Genomic DNA, 5,888 nt, shown 5'->3' on the forward strand with positions numbered 1-5,888 from the left:
CACATTTAAGCGTGTGCATGTGATTCTACAAGCCTTGCAGTTTTTTTAAAGGCGAAGCATTTCTTAGCGAACCTCAGGTACTTTGGCCGTTTCTATCTACGCAACTGTCTGCCAGTCTATCTATCTAGCCGCCTACGTCTGGACGCTCTTCTGGTCGTCTCCATAACTTGTTAATATGCCAAAATTGGCATAGCAGAGGATCAGTGTATGACGAACACGATTCACTGGTCATGACATGAATAATGCAAAACGCCTGTCGCGTACTTCGTGAAACCCTTTCCCTCAGTCACATGTGGCACATACCCGCATACCACAGTTATGTTATGTGGGTATATGCCCCAGGTGATTCACAGTCCCAATCAATACAGTAACCGCGAACATGCACATTGAAACGCAAGGCAAGTGAGGGAGCTGAAGATAGAACTCCCCTGGAAGACGCTCTACTGCCATCCACTCATCCACGTGGTCCGCCAGAATGACGCAGTTTTCTTTTGATTTCTTATGAGGCTGGGTGATGACATCATGCTGACCGATTATGACGTCAGACTGATTGAGAGCCGCTTTGTGACACACGAAGAAGCCGCCGCTAAGTGCCCTGACGGCATACGGCTACACTGCAGCAATGCGCGGACGTCAACCGCTATCCGCCTCGTGCATCGGTATGGTGGCGCCAACCGCTCGGCTCCCTGGTGACTAGCGAGGAGAAAGGAAGATGTGCCCTCTCCCAACCCCCCATAGGATCCCATGCATTTGAATCAAGTTTGCGATTTCGTTGCGCAAAAACAAACTAGCGCCATCTCTCGACAATACGCCACACCGACGACGCAACACGTCCTCTTGCTTCCACCGACTGGCCATGCTCCAAGCTAACTCCTCTCTCCACTTTCTTTTATTTCTTTCGGTGGCCGTGAGAGCGCGCGCTGTGCACTGTGCTGTAGCGTACCCGACAAGACCGGCTGGGCTCGTCGCGTCTTCCTTGAACGTTGCAACGTTAATATTGTGTTAAGGCGGTGGCCACACGTCGGACGACGAGCCCTGATTTCGTTCAGCTGCCATCTCATCAACGGCAATGTTTCAGACGCCTCAGTTGTGTAATTTTGTCCGGTTGGTTGCGGGACAAGATGGCCTCCTGCAAGACCGCGTTTTTCCAAGTCAGCTGTGTGCGTAGTTCTCGGCGTCGTAGAAGTTTGATGACGCGAGGACGTCAAGTGGTGCTACATCGTGGGAACCGCTGAAGTGACTGCAAGCTTGACGACATTGTGCCAGAATATTCTAGCGTACTGTACGCGCACGATTGTGCTACACTTAAAATACCGCGCTTGGCCTCGAGCGTCAACCTGGTACGCCTGTGTGCAACAGGCGTGTTGTTATCGTTGTTGCGTCGGTTAATATTGAATTGCAATTGGAATACCGTTTTGGCAAAGGTAAGTGAAGCTGTAAGTAGTTGTTCTGCTATATGCTCGCTACTCCACGAACATTACTTCTAGAATCGCATTTTATTTTGAGCTGCACGTACCAAAGGAGAATCTAGCATACGAGATACATTGCACGCGTGCGCATTTCCTATATAAATCTGAGTAATGCCACGGGTGCGCATTTCCTGTATAAGTCTGAGTAATACCATGCTCATTTAAAGCGCATGTGTTAGAGGATTGTGGCTTCAATGGTGAAAGTGATTAGATATTCCGAATTATGTGATTGCAGTGCAGTTAGAACTTTCTCATATGTTAATACGGTCTGTGAAAAAAAAAAAAAAAAACGCTGTGTGAATGTTTGTTGGTCATTTGCTACAGTACTTTCACGCATTATTATGCAGCTGTGTGACGGCTGTTAAAACGTTCAGCAAGTTAGATTTTGGTTTCCTTGGCCTAGTTGAGTGCTACGAGTGTTGGGCGAAGATAAAATCGCGTGTCTTTTGTGCGTTTCTTAAGCAGGCATACAGCCGTAATAGTCATTGTTGTACTGTTTGGGGTGTTCAATAAAACAAGAATGCTGTTTTGTACTGCAACAATTTTTATTTCATCTGTGTTAACAGATCACGCAAACAACTTGGACACATGCACGTAAGAAACGTACGCAGTGCATCGCGCGCACGCATTAAAAAACGGGCCTGTCATTTTAAAACAAATAATATAGAACAATGGACGTAACAGACGGCATGGTTGTCTAGTGGAGCAGCGTCGGCAGTACAAATATCAAACCAGAATGAAACATGAATAGAAAAACGGAGAGTAACAGGCGCTTTACCCACGGCTTCTCTGAGCCGCGCAGATCCACCTATCGCCACCGTCCGCCGTTGGTGGCGCCACCAGTACCACTGAAAGCAGCAGCGCACGAGGCGGATAAACGCACGTTGCCTCGACGCTGCGGCAGGCACGTAGTCAAGGGGGGGGGGGGGCGGCCCCCCCCCCGAAATTCGTCCGGCCTTCTATATTCCCGGGCAACTTTTGTTTTATTTTTGCCATGGAAATGCTTTCTTTCGAACAATTAGGCCTTGCCCCCCCCCCCCCCCCCCCCCCGAAAAAAAATTCTGGCTACGTGCCTGCGCTGCGAACAACGTGTTATAGCATCCTGCATGCGATAACATAAGTGGTTATAAGAACGAGGTGGCCAAGATCAATGCAAGCGACATGAGTGGCCTGCTTCCTCAATTTGACTGATCATCAGCAAGCCGTACGTGTTCACGGCCAACATCCACGTAATAGACGGCCTCGGGAATGCAAACATGGACCCCTTGTCGTACATTAAGCGTGACGAACGCGACAACCTCGTGCGGCTGTGACTTGAATTTCCAACGTCCACGGTAGGCATCTCGTCCCAGCCAGGACGAAGCACATCACTACCTAATACCTCTCAATAAAGTTAGTTTAAGGATACGATTAATGCCAACTACTGAAGTTGGTCTACGTAGCAGTTTCTACAGGGCTACCAGCCTCGACGGCCTATACCTCACCAACGCAAAAGGGGATTTCAGGTTCCGACATGTCGCCGGCTCTATTGACAGACAGTTTGTCGACGACGTGAGCCGGCTAGCAAACAAATCTCTAGACACTGTCTTGGTCCGGGCTACCACCTTCATTCGATGCCTCAACCACAACAATCACCTCACGCTCGCCGCTCTCAACGTACAGTCCATGCACGTGCACGTGCATGACCTCAAAAAAGACGCTGTGCTCACAGAATCTGGCGTGTTAGCACTTTCTGAGACATGGAGCGATGAACCCACTGTGTCGTGCACAGCAAGCGGCTTCATTGCAGGTGCGGAGGCGTGGGCACATATAAGAGCACGGCGATGCGTAACGTCAACGTAGGCCGCATTGCACTTTGCCGGCCGCGAGACACAGAACACACAGACGTCTGCGTTGCGCACATCAATTACAATGAGAAAGACATTCCTCTCGCCGCTATTTACCTGAGAACTCTCAAGAACTACTTCCATACATGCACACGTGTTCGCGAAACGTGAGTGCGTTCTCCATCATACCGGACAAGTATAAGTACTAGTACTACATAACAGATTACCGCGTCTAGTGTTGTTAATGACTATGTTGCTGTTGGCATCATTACGCAACTGTAAACAACTGGTTATATAACACATGTGCGATTCTTCAACATTTGTGTGTGCATATACCATTTGCACATATTTTTAGGGTCATTTCGTTCCGTTTCGCTCAATGTAAGAAAATTATGCCTCAGTCACCTTCCCGCCGCATGCTTCGTTCGCATAACATCGATTTTTTTATTTATTAAATGTGTTTAAGGAGAGGTTGGTGCCTATACATGGCTCCGGCTACTCCTCTTACTTTACTTATTATTTCGCGTCACGAACTTATAAATAGCAGTAGACTCACTCACGGCAATGTCCTTTTAAAAGGAATGTTCTCACATCATGCATAATGACCACGTGTCGAGAACAATGTTCACACACAAGAAACGTTCGCACTTTGCCGAAGAGTTCATCTCACATTCCTTTGTATAATGTGATCACACAACAGTCACTGGGTCTATAACATCGATTTCCTCGATTTTACGGTACGCGGGATATGCCAAATTTCTTCTTTTTATGTATAAAAATTAAATGAATGAATTGTACAGTAAAACGCATACTTTCTGTGAATCTTTACGTCGCTTTATTATCTGTAGCTTTGATATGCTTACAAAAAAAAAAAGAGTTTTAGGCACCACCCAGTATTATCTGCTGCACCATGCCACGTGTTCTTGATTTCTGCGCTTATCTGAGAACCCACGAGCCTTTCTTTCCCGTCGTGGCAAGCGGCCGCAAAGCTGCAGTGTGTAGTAATACGAGAACTGATTTTAATTATTTCTTTTGCAGGAACTGTTGAGCTAACTAGGTCTACTGTAGCAGCAGTTTCCCAACAATAGCTAAAGCTGTTTTATTATTACGTTAACTGCTGACGGAATTCGCACAACTTAGTGAGTCAAACCCGACAGCAACTTCGCTTAAAATATTAGAAAAGCTCGAAATCGGTGCGGTCATCCTACTTCTGCCTGTTCCCAGTAGTCGCTGGGAACATATTGTTTCATTATATTTCGACTTCTTACGCACTCACTGTACTCAATTCTAGAAGCCTTTGAAAGGCCCGCCATCGACTGAGCCATTCCTGTTTACGTAGTTCCTGCCTAGATGGCGACACAGTAGCATGCAGCCGATGATCCCGTAGCAAGCGGCGAAGTCGAACGATTGGAACTCTGGCATGGAGTACATATGTGCAGTGGCGTAGCCAGGGAGGTGGTTTACCCTCCCCTGAAAAAAAAATTCCAGCTACGCCCTTGCATATGCGAAATTATTGGTTTCGCTATACACTAACACAGATGCGTAGATTTCCCATTTGCTTTGGTGGTGGGGGGGGGGGGGGGGGGGATGATTAAAGTCAGACTGACTGTGCATTGAGCGAAGTTTAAGTATGTCATTGCTGTGATAAAATGTGAAAGTTTGTTTACGTGAAGTTCATTCGAGCAGTATGCTGATTATCTAGGCCAAAGTGAAGCCGCTAATTAGGGCTTCTGAGATATGCGGGCCTCGGGGGGGGGGGGGGGTGGAGAGGAGGCACTCGCTGGGCAAGCCTTTTCTTTGGGGGGGGGAATGAAGTGCCAGCTCCGTAAATGCCACCTCATCTTTAACATCAACTACCAGAGTATGTACGGGCACGCATATCAGCATGGGCCGGGACCATAGGCGTGCGCACAGGGGGGGCGCCCCCCTCCCCCTATTCACCTAAGAGGGGGGGGGCGCAAAGTCAGCCCCACACATTGACATAATAGGGAGGGGGGGCGCTGCGACTCGGGGGGGGGGGCGCAATGTCAGCGCCATACATTGACATAATTGGGAGGGGGGGGCGCTGCGACGAACCTTCGCCCCCCCTGAAGGGGAACCCTGCGCACGCCTATGGCTGGGACATTCTGAAGTGTTCTGTTACTACATTTTATGCCACTTGTGAACTATAGCTGTTAGGCAATTCCCTTCAGTTTCAAGTAAAGCAGCGGCACAGTTCCGTTCGTTCTTATAATGCGGCCTTCCTCGTTACCGTAACGTATACCAACAGTAGTTGCGGCTTTGTCGTAAGAAGAGCTTAATCGGTGTAGCGAACGTATGCGGAAAATGTGCTGTCGTGCTCTGAAAAGTAATATCGACGTCCTTAATAATTCCAGAAAAAAAGAAGAGTCCGCGATCACTGTAGCTCAGTGGTCTCAAAGTCTCTTTGTCGAATTTTGGCCATATTGGATCAATAAAATTTCCCGAAACTTGGCATCTCAAGTCGCTGGATCTCTTGCAGCACAATGTAATTCGTTTGAAGAGCTAAAGAATTATGGAGGACCTAACAGACGTCATCAAACCTATGACGGGGCGATAAGCTGATAAGGGAACC

The sequence above is a fragment of the Rhipicephalus sanguineus genome, chromosome 5, assembly GCF_013339695.2.
Source record: "Rhipicephalus sanguineus isolate Rsan-2018 chromosome 5, BIME_Rsan_1.4, whole genome shotgun sequence".
NCBI classification, from domain to species: Eukaryota; Metazoa; Arthropoda; class Arachnida; order Ixodida; family Ixodidae; genus Rhipicephalus; species Rhipicephalus sanguineus.